Source organism: Trichechus manatus, unplaced genomic scaffold (genome assembly GCF_000243295.1).
Source record: "Trichechus manatus latirostris isolate Lorelei unplaced genomic scaffold, TriManLat1.0 scaffold00038, whole genome shotgun sequence".
Lineage (NCBI taxonomy): Eukaryota > Metazoa > Chordata > Mammalia > Sirenia > Trichechidae > Trichechus > Trichechus manatus.
In genome coordinates this window covers 11,176,054-11,191,333 of record NW_004443974.1, presented here as the reverse complement: position 1 = coordinate 11,191,333, position 15,280 = coordinate 11,176,054, and the positions used below count along the sequence as shown (strand labels likewise).

Below are 15,280 nucleotides of genomic sequence, written 5' to 3'. Positions count from 1 at the left end.
ATCATCCTCTATTGTCTTACACACCTGAAAGGCACATTGAGTCCACTCACTCCGGCTATGCAACTGATGAGAGCATCGCTCTTACTTAGTAACCTGGTGAAGAACCAGATGGTATCCGGTGGAAAATCAGCACCGTTGAGTTTTAAGAGCCTGCAATAGCCGCCATCTAGGCGACTAAGTCCAGGTGTTACTCATAGCTATGCTACTTCTCCTCCTTGAACATATGGAGTGTGCCTCAGCCGTAGCTGGGCTCACAAGGACTCACTAAGACACCAGGCCCTGAGGTGTGGAGACAGTAGCTGAGATAATCTTGGATTTTATCTGTAGAGAAAATTTTACTTTATCCTAACGGGCATTTGTTGGACCAGTGAAAATCCTCTTGATTCTTATTCCATTAACTAAACAAAAGGGGGGAAATGTGGGGATATGTGCCATTAAAATATGGATGTATAAAGGCCTCTATGCTGCACAACATGTCGAGACTTGTCCCCAACATGTTGAGACTTGTCATGACTTGTTTTTCCAAACCCGTCACTGATTGGCTTGTTTACCCGAATTCCTCCTCCCTTGCCCGAAACTTATTGTTATTCACCCAAAGCCCATTGTTCTGTTATTTGCTTCACTGCTTGCTGTACTGACTATAAAATAAAATTCTGGGACTGAAACCGGGGTTCCACTCCTCAGAGTGACCCTCCTGGCCCCACTTCTCTGTAAGAGTTGTAGCATTGGTTATTGTCTCCGCCGCCCCGACATTTGCCGCCACTGCGACAAAAGACCACAGCCTTCAGTATGGATTACACCTCAACATAAAGAAGACAAAAATCCTCACAACTGGATCAATAAGCAACATTATGATAAATGGAAAAAGTATTTAAGCTGTCAAGGATTTCATTTTACTTGGATTCACAATCAATGCCCATGGAAGCAGCAGTCAAGAAATCAAACGAAGTATTGCACTGGGCAAATCTGCTGCAAAAGACCTCCTTTTTAAAGTGTTAAAAAGCAAAGATGTCACTTTGAGGACTAAGGTGCATCTGATCCAAGCCATGATGTTTTCAATCGCCTCATATGCATGTGAAAGCTGGACAATGAATAAGGAAGACCGAAGAAGAATTGACGCCTTTGAATTATGGTGTTGGCGAAGAATGTTGAATATACCATGGACTACCAGAAGAACGAACAAATCTGTCTTGGAAGAAGTACAGCCAGAATGCTCCCTGGAAGTAAGGATGGCAATACTTCATCTCACACACTTTGGACATGTTATCAGGAGGCACCAGGCCCTGGAAAAGGACAACATGCTTGGTAAAGCAGAGGGTCAGCGAAAAAGAGGAAGACCCTCAATGAGATGGATTGACAGGGTGGTTCCAACAATGGGCTCACGCATAACAAAGACTGTGCACGACTGGGCAGTGTTTTATCGTGTTGTACACAGGGTCGCTATGATATTTCCACGGCACCTAACAACAACAATAGGATTGTTATAAAGAATATGTGTAGGAAGCACATAGCACAATGGCTGCTTGGCACACAGGAATCAAGATTAGCCATTATAGATTCAGGGAGATAGTATAGTGTAATAAAAAGAACTAGCTTTGACGTTGTACTTGAATTATGCCACTTTCTAATAAAAACAAAAAACAAAAAACAAAACCTGCCGCCATCGAGTCAACTGCCCCATAGGGTTTCCAAGGAGTGGCTGGTGGATTCAAACTGCTGACCTTTTGGTTAGCAGCCGAGCTCTTAACCACTGTGCCACAAGGGCTCCATAAAAAAACAACAACAAACATTTAAATAGCTATGTGGTCTTAAACAAGTCAGGTAACTTTGATTTCCCCAACAAGAAAAGAGCTTGGAAGAACTACTACCCAACACAACTGTTGTGATAATTTTAAAAACCAGCTGCCATCAAGCCAACTCCAACTCAGGGTGACCCGATGTGTTGCAGAGTAGAATTACTCCGTAAGGTTTTCAATGACTGTGATCTTTTGGAAGAGATCTCCAGGCTTTTCTTTCAAGGCACCTCTGGGTGAGTTTGAACCTCCAATCTTTCAGTGAGTAAAAAAAAAAACAAAAACAAATCTGTAGCTGTTGAGTCAATTCAGACTCACAGCGACCCCATGTATTAGTACCTGAACATTTAAATGTTTGTGCCACCCAGGGACTCCTTTGCTGTGGTAATGAAATGAGGGAAATTCCTGCAATGGATACGTGTAAGAGCTTACATTTATCAAATACTTACCTTGTGCTAAATGCTTTATATGTATTAACTAATTTGATCTTATTAACTCTGTAAGGTAGATACTGTAATTTTTCCCATTTTACAGACGGAAGAAACTGAGGGACAGAGTTCAAGTCACTTGCCAAAGGTCCCACAGCCAACAGGTAAATTGAATCTGGCTCTAGAGTCAGTATCTCATAACTACACCAGGCTGCTTTCTAGATATGCAGATATTGCCTGGCACCTAACAAGCGCTTAAATGTTACCTATTCATAGTAGTATTTGCATCTAACACAAGAGTGCAGTGCGTAAACAGTGACTTTTTAAATTAAAGGGCAAAAGGAAGGTGGGTTCTGGTTTTTTAAAGGTATGGAGTCCTGGGAAAAAACCAGTAGAGAAAGGAGAGCAATAAAGCATTTTTGAAAAAGTCTATAAAACTGAAAACAGATTCACAATGAGACTTCCTCCTCCTCTGCTTGGCTTTTTATCTTCTCAGAAGAAAGGCAGAGAAACACACTTGAAAGAAAATCACTGAGGAGAAAAACGAAACACCATGATCAGCACCTAAGAAAAGGATTCCATTTTTCTGCAAAATGAGAAAGGAAGTGCTTCTCTCCTCTCCCTTACATTAACACTTCCTTTTGGCAGTGACAATGAAATTCAAAGACTCCTCCCTAAAGCTGCTAACAAGCAACACTCTTGAGCAAGAGGCTTCTAAAAGACTGACACATAGTGAATTTGCAGTCAATTTAAGTCCTAGGCACACTACCAGGCTAAAAGGAGCAAAAGGCGTAATTAATCACAAGTTTTACACCCAATGGCCTCATTTATCAGGTTCAGTGGTCCTGAGATAAAGAAAGTCAGAACCTCTTATAGGGATCTCAAGTCCAAATATTATCCTTCACTCCCTTGTATCTGCAGTTCACCAAACTGCGGTACTCACTGGGTTTACTGTAGGTCTTGTTTTCTCCCCCGCGTGGAATGTCAGTGGGCCTACAACTAAGTTCGATTTGACTTTAAATTATTTTATCTTTAAAATGAAAGATATGTATATGCAGAACTACAAAATCACTGGAGGAAAAAGTATAAAATGAATAATGGCAAAACTCTTACCCAGTACCATTCCTCGTACTTCTTTGCAAAGAAAATTACTGGTAAGAGTTTTTAAGTGTTCTTTCAAGAAAACTGTAAACATATATCAGCATAAACTGTTCTGCACTTTACTTTTAAAATTTTATTTAACATACCTTAAAGATCTTTCCATAGCAGCAAATACTCAACTACCTCATCATCTCCTTCAATTTCATAGTATTCCATGGATGGCTGTGTCACAATTTACCACCAGTTCCCAACTGATAGCAAAAACCAGGAACAATTTAAACAGCCATTAGAAATATATAAAAACCCAAAACCAAACCCAGTGCTGTCAAGTCAATTCCGACTCATACTGACCCCACAGGACATAGCAGAACTGCCCCACAGAGTTTCCCAGGCTGTATGTAATCTTGAAACCACTGACCTTTCAGCTAGCAGCTGAGCATTTTAAATACTGTGCACAAGGGCTCCTTACAAATTTACACGTATCTTGGCTTTTTTTTGTAAGTAAACGTGTAGCCTCAACTCCTAGCAGAGGAATTATTGGGTTAGTTTTTCATTTCAATCAATAATGCCAAATTATCCTCCAAAAGGTGGCCACAATTATCCTTTCACCGACAGCACATGAAGTGGCTGTTCCATCCCATAATCGCCAACAGTGGGTATTAAACTCTCATTTTTGCCAAATTGATAAGTGAAAAATAGTATCTCATTGTTCTGAAGTGCATTTATTTAATTACAAATGATGTTGATTATCTTTCCTCATGTTTAATAGCAATTTGTATAAGTTTTTCTTTGAATGCCTATTCATATCCTTTCCCAACTTTTGCCTTTTTTATTGAACTGTCAGAGCTCTTTGCAAATTAAGGAAATTTAGCCTTTTGTCATCTGTGCTCCAAGTATTAGATTTAATTTCAATCACTAAATTGGCATCCTGACTGGGGATTTAAATTATTTGTTCTACATTTATAGGGAATATTCATTCAATATCAATCTCTTACATGTACAAAACTGAAGGGAATTCAAAGATGAATAAGAGTCCCAGTCTTGCAGTTTGATATAGGCTTAATGCAGGTTCCTCCCAACTCAGAGAGATATGGGAATGAAATTCATTTTTGAGAATGCACAGTAGTGATTTATATTAGTTTTTCATTTAGATTAAGTTTGCAGCTGCTTCAAAAAACAATTATGAATTTGATTATTTCACTCACTAAAAATATCTGAATCAGTATTCTCTAATTCAGCAGATTAATCATAGGTCTTTTTGTAACATTAGATTAGGCAAAAAACCATTGTCAAACTAGACATTTACATTGCTATATTTTATTCTAAAAACCAAGCTTATATAAGCTGGATATTATTTTTTAGTACCATTAATACTTATTTTAAAAATTCTTCTTTTATTTTAGTTTTTAAAAAGTATACTCTGGATAAGAATATGAAATTCTCCTTTTAAAAAACACACACAGACAGGACTTAGTTGAAATGTCCTGTTAGGGAACTTCAAAACTGTCAGCTCAACTTCTTCATAATCCTCTTCTGCTAATTCAACCAATAGAAAGACAAATTCCCTGCTTTTTCAATTTCTTTAATTTCTTACTTTAGAATTCTTACTCTCTTACAAAAAAAGAATAGTTTCATACCGATGGAAGCAGCTTTCACCTCACACACAGCCTGTGGTGTGGCCAGATAATGAGACTCCATCACTGCTTTTCTCAGGGGTGGATTTTGGAAAGGACCACCTCTGATGTGGGCAGTCCTGACATGTGTCCACTTCCACGTGTCCAGCCACCAAAAACACCAGCCTCAATATTCGAAAGAGGGGATCAATGCCACCTCCCACCACACTCCTTAGCCTCCCCCCTTTACTTGGGAAAGTTTCTCCATCCTCATCGTTAATAATCACCACTTACTGAATGCCTGATACATGCTAGGTATGCTGTAAAGGCTTTATTTGCATTATTTCACTGAATGAATCCTCTGGACTTCCCCCTCCAAGGCAGGTACTATTAGCCCATTTTGGGAGGAAAAAAAAATCTGCTCATGAGGAACCTGAACATAGACCAAGAGGCAGTCATTCAAACAGAACAAAGGGATACTGCGTGGTTTAAAGTCAGGAAAGGTGTACATCAGGGTTGTATCCTTTCGCCATACTTATTCGATCTGTATGCTGCACAAATAATCTGAGAAAATGGAGCATATGAAGAAGAAGCAGGCATCATGGTTGGAGGAAGACTCATTAACAACCTGCAATATACAGATGACACAACCTTTCTTGCTGAAAGCCAAGAGGACTTGAAGCACTTACTGGTGAACATCAAAGACTACAGCCTTCAGTATGGATTACACCTCAACATAAAGAAAACAAAAATCCTCACAACTGGATCAATAAGCAACATCAAGAAAAACAGAGAAAATATTGAAGTTGTCAAGGATTTCATTTTACTTGGATCCACAATCAATGCCCATGGAAGCAGCAGTCAAGAAATCAAAGGATGTGTTGCATTGGGCAAATCTGCTGAAAAGACCTCCTCTTTAAAGTGCTAAAAAGCGAAGATGTCACTTTGAGAACTAAAGTGCACCTGACCCAAGCCATGGTATTTTCAATCACATCATATGCATGCAAAAGCTGGACAATGAATAAGCAAGACCGAAGAACGACACTTTGAATTATGGTTGGCGAAAAATATTGAATACCATGGACTGCCAGAAGAACGAACAAATCTGTCTTGTACAGCCAGAATGCCCCTTTGAAAGTGAGGATGGCGAGATGACGTCTCACGTAATTCGGACATGTTATCAGGAGTAACCAGTTCCTTGGAGAAGAACATCGTGCTTGGTAACGTAGAGGGTCAGCGCAAAAAAGGAAGATCCCCAACGAGATGGACTGACGCAGTGGCTGCAACAATGGGCTCAAGCATAACGATTGTGAGGGTGGCACAGGACCGGGCAGTGTTTCATTCTGTTGTACACAGGGTGTCTATGAGTCAGAACCAACTCAATGGTAGCTAATAACATTAGCCCATTTTAGAGATAAGGAAATTGAGAATCCAAGAGGCTGACTTTCCAAGAGCTGTTATAAAGTCTGCCCATCTAGTCCCCCAACACAATATCCTTATCCTTGTTTATTTTGCCCTGGGGGAAATAACAGGGCAGGCAAAGGGAGGTAAGAAGGAGGTGAGGAAAAGGCACAATAAAAAGACGCTTGCCCAGGTTACATTCCTGCCCTATGGCAGTGGGCAGGGAAAGGGACAGGACTGGTGGTAAACATCCTCCTAGTGCTGCCCAGGGTTCCTGCTCCTTCCTCTGTGAAGAGGAACGCAATGGAGAAGAAAAGGTCACTGCACCCCCTTTTCTAGATCAAAATCGCCAGCAAAGGTAATGGCTGTGAGCAGAGAAAAAGTTCCAGGCAGGCCTCCTGCTGAAGTGTAATCTGCTATCCACAGTCCCAGTTTTTATCCCATTCTCACATCACAGCCCCCTTAACCTGGCTCATTTTACCTGCTTTAAATAAAAAGCTACCTTTAAATACTAATGCCTCAATTAATTAGAGACCACTGATCTAGAGCTCAAGTAACTGTTCCTTTCGGGGTTTGAAGGTGAAAGCCACAGAGAACAGATGCTGCCAAGAAGACACAGGGTTCAGCCTAAGTTCAACAGAATTGAAAGCAGCACCGAGACTGGTGTTTAAAAAGCACGAGCAAACTGTGAGGGGGCATCCAGTACTGACCAAGCAGTAAGGAAGCCAAGTCTGAAAGCACTGGAGGATAACAGACAAGGAAAGCCAAGTCAACAAGACTGGTGGAGGCTAGGGGAAAGGCAAAGCCATGAAGAGTGGAGAACAAGCAGCTTTGGGAAGAAAATGAACAGACACTGGGGAGTGAAGGCAGACTGGGCAACCAGAGAGAGGCCATTTACACAGTGAGGTATTGTGGACATAGCTACAACGGAGAGTGGTACTGTCCTATAAATTAACCATACAAGCCTGCCTGGGATACTCCTTCCAAAGGCCTGAAGTAAAGTGGGAAGGAGAGGAGTTCTAGAAATAAACATCCACGCATGCTTTAAAAAGAAAAACAAGATCCGATGCAAGATCATATGACAATAAGGCATAGTAAGGAAAAAAGCAATAGAACGCATCAGCACGCCCCATGCATCAATCACGACTATGGGCTACTTGTTCAGTGATGCAACAAACAAGGGAATGCTCCCCCTAAACCAGCTTCCAAAGCTCACTAAAAATAAAATGTATTTTACTTGAAGGACTTTAGAAGAAAAAAGTCACTTTGCAAAGACAGGAAAACCAGCTGACCATAATATAACAAATGGGTGATCTTGAGAAGGGTGAACGGATACCAGTTAATCAATATTCTGCTCCTCCTTCCACCCTGGCTCTTCCCACTAAGTTTGAGCAAAAGAGCCAAAAAGGCAATGACTGCCCTTACATATGATAATACTATACCCATTGCCATTGAGTCGATTTGGACTCATAGCGACCTCACAGGGTTTCCAAGGCTATAAATCTCTATGGAAGCAGACTGCCACATCTTTCTCCCGCAGAGCCACTGATGGTTTCAAACCATCAACCTTTCAGTTAGCAGTTGATCACTTTAACCACGGCACCACCAGGGCTACTGATAACATTGTAGGTTCACATAAAACAAAACATTCAGTTAATGGAATATACAACTACCAGAGTTTTCAAAGGTGTTACATGTTTACCAATTTCTTATTAAGTACCAGGGCATGCATCTTCCATTTAATGCCATTATAGTCTTAAGTCAGTATTTTATAAACATTTATTTATCACCAAAAAATAACTAAAAGAAAGCATGGGTGAATTTATTTATAATATTGACATAAGAAAGGCCTTCCCAAGCATGGCATAAATCCCAGAAACCATAAAGGCAAAGACAAATAAATCTGACGACATAAAAATATACTGACAAAAAAACTCCCCTCCCAAAAAGCCAAAAGATAAACAGCATATTGTTTAATACATGCAACACACTTGACAAAGGGCTACACTCTGAATTCTTTAATTTATAAATCAAACAAATTGGGCTGACACAAACAACTAAATGGAAGAATGGGCAAAAGATACAAAGAAAAGGCATATGATAAAAAAAATATGAAAAGATGTTTAACTTCATTCATGATTAAAGACATGTAAATTACAAAAAGAAAAAATAATGATACTACTTTTCACCTACCGGACTTGCACATATTTTAAAAGGCTGGCACGTGTAACCCTGCAGGATAATTTGGTAAATTGTAAAGGGCACTTACCTATGGTGCACAATCAACTACTAAGAGTTGAGCCTACAAATATACAGTACTTATAAAGTACGTTAGGGTACTATAGCAAAAAAAAAAAAAGGAGGTACGGAGGGGATTAACAACCTCAAAATCTGTCAAAAGGAGACTGGCTAAAAAATAAAATCTACAATGAAATACTATGCAGCAATTAAAAGAATAAATTTGTATGCTCTGATATAGAAAGACTTGAAGATTTAGCCACAAACAACAAGAAAAGTGTGTACGTATGTAGGAGATTCTCTTTGTGTACAGTTCTTAAAAGGATAAATATATGCTGCTATATCCATAAAAATGTTTCTGGAAGGAATTACATAAAACTATTAATGGTGGTCACCTTTGGGAGGAAGAATTAAAGGCTGGGGAGAGAAAAATGAACTTTTTATATTATACCTTTTGAGTTTTTTATAATATAGTTGTATATTGGAGCTCGGTGGGGCTCGGCTGCTAACGAAAGGTCAGTGGTTCGAACCCACCCACTGGCTCTGCAGAAGATAAGACCTGGCAATCTGCTCCTGTAAAGATTACAGCCTAGAAAAACCAATGGGGCAGTTCTGCTTTGTCACATGAGGTCACTACAAGTTGCAATCAACTCGACGGCACCCAACAACAACATATTATTCACACTAAAAGATTTTTTTTTTTTTAAAGGCATGTGTAGATTTTTAACTAAAAAAATAATAACAATAATTTGTTAGACCTAAGAATTTAGAGGAAAAAAGGCTGCAAATGGATAATGACCGTATAAAGCAGACAATTATAGAACTATGAGAAGCAATAACAAGACTGATTACTTTTGACAAAAAAAAAACTTGTTGTCAAGTCCAACTCATGCTGACTGTGCTCCATAGAGCTTTCCTGCTGCAATCTTCACAAAAGCAGATTGCTAGGCCTTTCTTCCGTAGCACTGCTAGGTTGAGTTTGAACCACGAACCTTTAGGTTAGTAGTTGAGTGCAAACTATTTGCACCACCTAGGGACCCACTTTTGATCAAAGAGATGTAAAAAAAATCAAAATAAAACAAAGAAAAACTTCATGGTGGAAGTAGTATTTGAACAGGGCCTTGCATTTCAAGTGGAACAGAAAGAGAACGCTGCAGACAGAAGGCATGACAGAAGCAAGAAGAGCAGAGGGAAAATGTATGATGTCTGGGGTATACAGTAAGTAGTACGGAGTGGTCAGGGCATAGGTACAAAGGTGACATGGGAAAGAGGTGTGTCACAGTCAGAACTGTGGAATGCCTTGAGTACTAGATTCAAGAATTCAAACTGAATGCTGGTGGCAGCAGTTTTGAACATGAATCCAAAGAAGGAATCGACAGGATATGGAGACTAAGAGAGGAGATCCATTCTGGGGAGCAAGTTAAGTTCAGCCTCAGCTAAGCTGGGCATCTGTGTAGAGCTGTCCAACAGGCAGTTGGAAATACAAGGCTGAAGCTCTAGAGAAACATCAGATTTAGGAGTGACAAAAAAAATTGTACTGAGTAGAGTTGATAAGATGATGTTATGCAAGGAGAGACACAGAAGAGCTGAGAACAGAACAGGCATTTTCTCCTGTAAAGGAGATACTGCAGCATGGTATATGGTGAAAGAGGTAACATCCACACCTAGCATCAAGGGCTCTGTTAAGGAAGCTCTGAGGAAACTGAACAATGAAAACTAGAACGTAAACAAATGACACCCTCTCACACTGCTGACCCATCCTGAAGAGAACCTAAAGATGGGAAGGGACTCTTAAATGTCATCTCGGCAAACCACCCACAGCCTTGAAATTCCCTGTACAACATTCCTGGACAAAGCCCTGGAAACATTCCCCCATAATGACAACCGGAACAAAAGTAAAAGTGTAAAAACTAAGCAATTAGAGACATGCTGAGTTCTGGAGACTCCCACGCTGCTGAGCTTTCACAATTTTGGTGTGTAGCTCTCTGAGGACAGGTACCAAGTGCCCAGGGCCCAGAAGTGTGCCTGGTACAGAGAGGCTCTCAGTACATGTCTGCCGACATCTGATTCAACCTAAACCAAGCTGGCAGTGCAAAATCCACTGGCTGCTGCCACAGCGGCACCCTCAACTGTCTTTCAACTTTTCCTGCTGAAGATCCAAGAAATGTAGGATTGTCTCTGCCAGTAGGCACAATGTAGCAAGAAGGCTTATTCCCACCCAAAATATAAACCGAAAAACCAAACCCACTGCCACTGAGTCAATGCCAACTCATAGCAACCCTAAACAGAACTGTCCCACAGGGTTTCCAAGGCTGTAATCTTTATGGAAGCAGACTGCCATATCTTTCTCCTGAGGAGCAGCTGGTGAGTTGGAACTACCAACCTTTCGGTTAGCCGCCAAGTACTTAGCCACTGCGCCACCAGGGCTCCTACCTAAGCTATAAAAACTCTAACTGGCTCCACAAGATGCTATGCTTCATTTAAAAATATCTAGTTATGCCTCCAAGAAAGCAAAGTAAGGTTACAAATTTGGGAATTGTTTAAGGCACCAGGAGGTACCCATTATTCTCAATCAAGACGCTCATAATTCCAAAGCCACATTTGTGCCTGCTGGCTTCAGTCACTTGCTAATACCTGAGACACAACTCAGACTAGGTTTTCTCTATCAAGCACTGAAGACCTCAAGATCCCATATAAAAAGTCACTGAAATGCACTCAGTTGAAGAACTAGGGACAAAAGCCATGGTAACAGCAGTAACAACTGCATAAAAATAATTTTTCTAGGTATTCCTGCCTGTGTCTAGATCAAAACTAAAATTGAGCTGTCATGAATTACAACCTAACCCTTTAGAAAGCAGAGCTGAATAACACCAGGGCTGCACAAAACATTCTGGTGCTACTGAAACCCAATGCAAGAAAAAAAAAATAATAAAATGGCATTCTGTGATGGATATTCATGAAGCACTCATCCTAATTTAAAAGAAAACAAGTCTAGAGTTCTTACTGCATTAATTCATGTGCGCCTGAAAGAACATTTTTATCCAAACTGTTATATTTCCTACCAAGGCGTTAACATTCTCCAGGTCTGCTCAGATACACTGCTAATTCTAAGACAGTGCCACTTGTCCTTCAGTCAATGCAAAACTAACTGAAGCCTCTCCTGAAGTTTCCTAGTGGAGGAAGGAATGGCCTCTTTAACCTTATTAGCAATGGTAAGGACTAACAGTTACTGAGCTCCTACCATGTACTGTATGCTAAGTAAGCTCTTTACTTGCTCACTGAATCTTCATGACAACATGATCTTCATGAGGACAGATACTGCAATTATCCCCATTTTACAGATAAGGAAACAGAGACTAAGAAATTTATGCAAGGTCACACAGCTAATGATTGGCTGAGCCAGTATTTGAACCTAGGTTTGTCAGACCCCAGAGCCAGAACTCTTATCTCCTATAAAATAAGAGTTTAATCCAGGAATACTGGTGAGACACAGAGTTTTACTGGGGCCAGATTCTTACTGATCAACTTTAAGTGAAAAGAAAATTCTCATTTAAGGATGTATCACTACACTGACAAAGTCAGGCTGGGTCTGACACAGTGATAATCACATTGTATATTAAGTGGTTTGTAGCCATTTCCATTCTCCTTACTTCTGTCACTGAAGTAGGCAAGTAGATGTGCCAAATTCTAATCAAGTTTATTATACAAAGAGAAGGACTTGTTTCAGGTAAAAGAGCAAGTTTTCTAAAGACAAAGAACTCAAAGTAAAAATGGTAAGAAGCATCATCTTATTTGCTTACTGCCAGCATTTTAGGGAGCAGTGGAACTGGAAAATACATTAAGTCCCACCTCTTATGACAAAAGGATTAGAGAAGCTCACCTTGAATTACATTCCTCCATAAGGTTTTCCATACCATCAACATCAACCAGAAAATAACCATTAGAAATTAAACTGCATTCAGTTGATGACCTTCACTAAGCTAAATTCAGTGGTTTGTCAGCTATAAAACATTAAATGGACACAATTAAGAAGTTTGAAAAAAGAATTTAAACTAAAGTAACATGAAAATTAATGAGAATAAAACCTAATGATGCCATTCTGGATTATGATACTGACATTTTTGACAACTGCATCAGTCAACTGGAAGGCAGAAGTGGGATAGAGACATGCAGAAATCCACAACTCAATGGATACACAGAGATCCAGCAGCCTAGCATTTCTCAACCTTAATAAATTTATCCCTAATAATAATGATAACGATAAATGCAATAAGCAGTTAATATGTGCTACAAACTGCGCTACCTCCTTTTACTTATTGTAAAACTCATAGCAACTCCATGGATTTTATTATCTCCACCTTACAGATGAGAAAAGGGAGGCTCAGAGATGTTACATAAATTGCCCAAGTTCACACATAGCTAGTAAGTAGCCTTGCTGGGACTCAAACCAGGTCTGATTCCAAAGTTGATATTCTTTTCCCAAAGCCACCTACTGTGGAATTATATGACTTTTTTTCTTTTCCCATTATCAGGATTAAACATTTTAATGTTTCAAATGTTCATTTTGTGCTATCTGTACCCTAAGAATGAATGCTGAGAACATCTATCTTTAATGGCAGCATTAGACGTAAGTGATATATGACAGAGAACGCTGATAACAGCTTCTCCTTTAAAAAAAAAGTCAGATAAAAAAATGTTCACCAACAAAAATCAAGAAGCACTTATTAAGTACCTATTATAAAAGTCCAACCTCATTACTAGATACCATAAGAGCTTCAAGAGAAATGTTAAGACACAACGCTCTCAAAAAAACTCCTCCTCTAGTTGGGACAAGAACAAATAAGCAAGGAACAAGTGCTGAACCCTGTGCTTCTGAGTCCCACAAAAGCATGGGGGTAGGGCAGTCAAGGAACACCCGCTGGAGGAAGTATATCTTCAGCAGGGGCTTGAAGGAAGTGAAGTGTAGAATTTGCACAGAGAAGAAAAAGGAGGCCAGTACTTCAGAAGGGGGAAAAACAGGAGCAAAGCCCTAGAGGCAGTAATGAACTTGCTCTGCAGAAGACAGACTTGGAGAAGGAGAAGCAGGGAATAAATTTCAGGGGTAGAGTGGGGCCAATTCAAGAAAAGCCTTGAAAGTACAGGATGGGCAATGGCTGAACACAATGTGGCAGGCAAGAGGACACTACTCAGCTGTGGAACAGAGGTATAATTGCCATGGCCCCAAGCTGGTCTCTGGTCTCTAGCTTCTCCCCTCCAGCCAAATTATCACGAACGACTCCTTGTCTCACGTTGCTCACCAACCAATGCCTTTAAAATAGTTTCAGTTTTGGCTTAGTGTTCAAGTCCTTTCAAGAACTAGTCCCAATAAACCTTTTCTACTACTACCCTCTTATATGAACCCTTCTCTGAAACTTAAGACTGGTCTATTCACTAACTCCATACGATCACTGGGCCTGATTTCTCTTTTCCTATCTGAATCCTACTCATCCTTTAACACCCAGCTCAAACCCTGCCGTTTTCACTAAGCCCTCCTTGACCACTTAGCCTACAGTGACCTCCATCTCTCCTTCATATAATTCTACTGCACGCTGTCTTGTCTCACCAATCAATTCCCTTTCCACAGGTAATGTCTCGCCACACAGTGTAAAGCTGCTTGGAGATTATAAGTGTACCTTCTACTACTTTCCTCCACCACAGAGAACAGCTTCTTGACATTTAATAAGCAAGCAAGCACTCAACTATTTCTCAGACTTACTATAGGAAGTTTGGCATTAGCATAAAGGAAGGATGGGGGCGGGGGTTTGGAGTCAGAGACCAGCTAAGAAGCTGTTGCAATAATCCAGATGTGAAGCAAAGAGGGCCTGGACTAGGGAACAAAGAGAAAAACGGGCAAATATAAACAACAAAAATTTTTTGCACGCAAAAAATCGACGGAATGTGATTGAGTACCACTAGGGACAAAAGCAAGGGATGAATTATAATTAAGGCAAGGTTTAGAAAACCGTTCCTGAAATCATTTTATAGCCTGTCTGGAACAAAGTGCATTAAGTGGCTAAAAAGTCCACATTTGCAAAAAGTCTACATTTGCAAAAAGTCTTCAGTGCAACTGCCCAATATCTTCAACCAGGGTAGAGCTGGAAGGGTCTTTAGAGAGCCAATCTAAAACTCTCACTGATCAGATGGGGAAACTGAGGCTCAGCGTGGCAGAAGCTTGCTCAAATCCTCAAAACAGAAACGGCACTGTTCATACCCTCAACCCAGTCCCAGCCGGGGCCTTGGTAATGGCAGGACCGACTGAGGGCAAGAGTGACCATGGAGACGTCCGGGGACAAGCACAACGCGCTGCCGCCGCCGCTGCCTGTTTACCTGCGAAAAGACGGCGGAGTGAGGCAGGGGCTCCGCTGCAGAAGCTAGCAGGGCCGACCCCACAGCCAGGCCTGACTCTCCAGGGGACTCAACCATCCCGCCTCCCTATACAAAGGCGAGCGCCCCCGAGTGCGCGGGGCGCGGAAGCCGGGGTTCCCGAGACACCCGGGGCGGAGGCTTGGGAAGTCCCGGGCAGCTGCCCGAGTCCGACCCTCGGCCCCACCAGAAGCTCCTAGACTTCGGAGCCGAGCACGGTCGGCCCCTCTGGGGCGCAGGCCTGGCCCAAGCAGGTGCCCCGGGCCTCCCGACCCCACCCGGCCTCAGCTCCAGCCCGCGCCGT

At 41.1% G+C, this 15,280-nt stretch overlaps 1 protein-coding gene across 1 annotated transcript in view; it reads right to left on the bottom strand.

Annotated features, from left to right (window-relative positions):
* The window catches only part of ZBTB34 (zinc finger and BTB domain containing 34), a 38,176-nt gene extending 23,134 nt beyond the window's left edge, over positions 1-15,042 (bottom strand). Inside the window, exon 1 of the mRNA XM_023730754.1 lies at positions 14,825-15,042. The gene's annotated coding sequence lies outside the window, so the exon portion shown is untranslated. The remainder of the gene's footprint in view (positions 1-14,824) is intronic.
* Between the last annotated feature and the right edge of the window lie 238 nt (positions 15,043-15,280).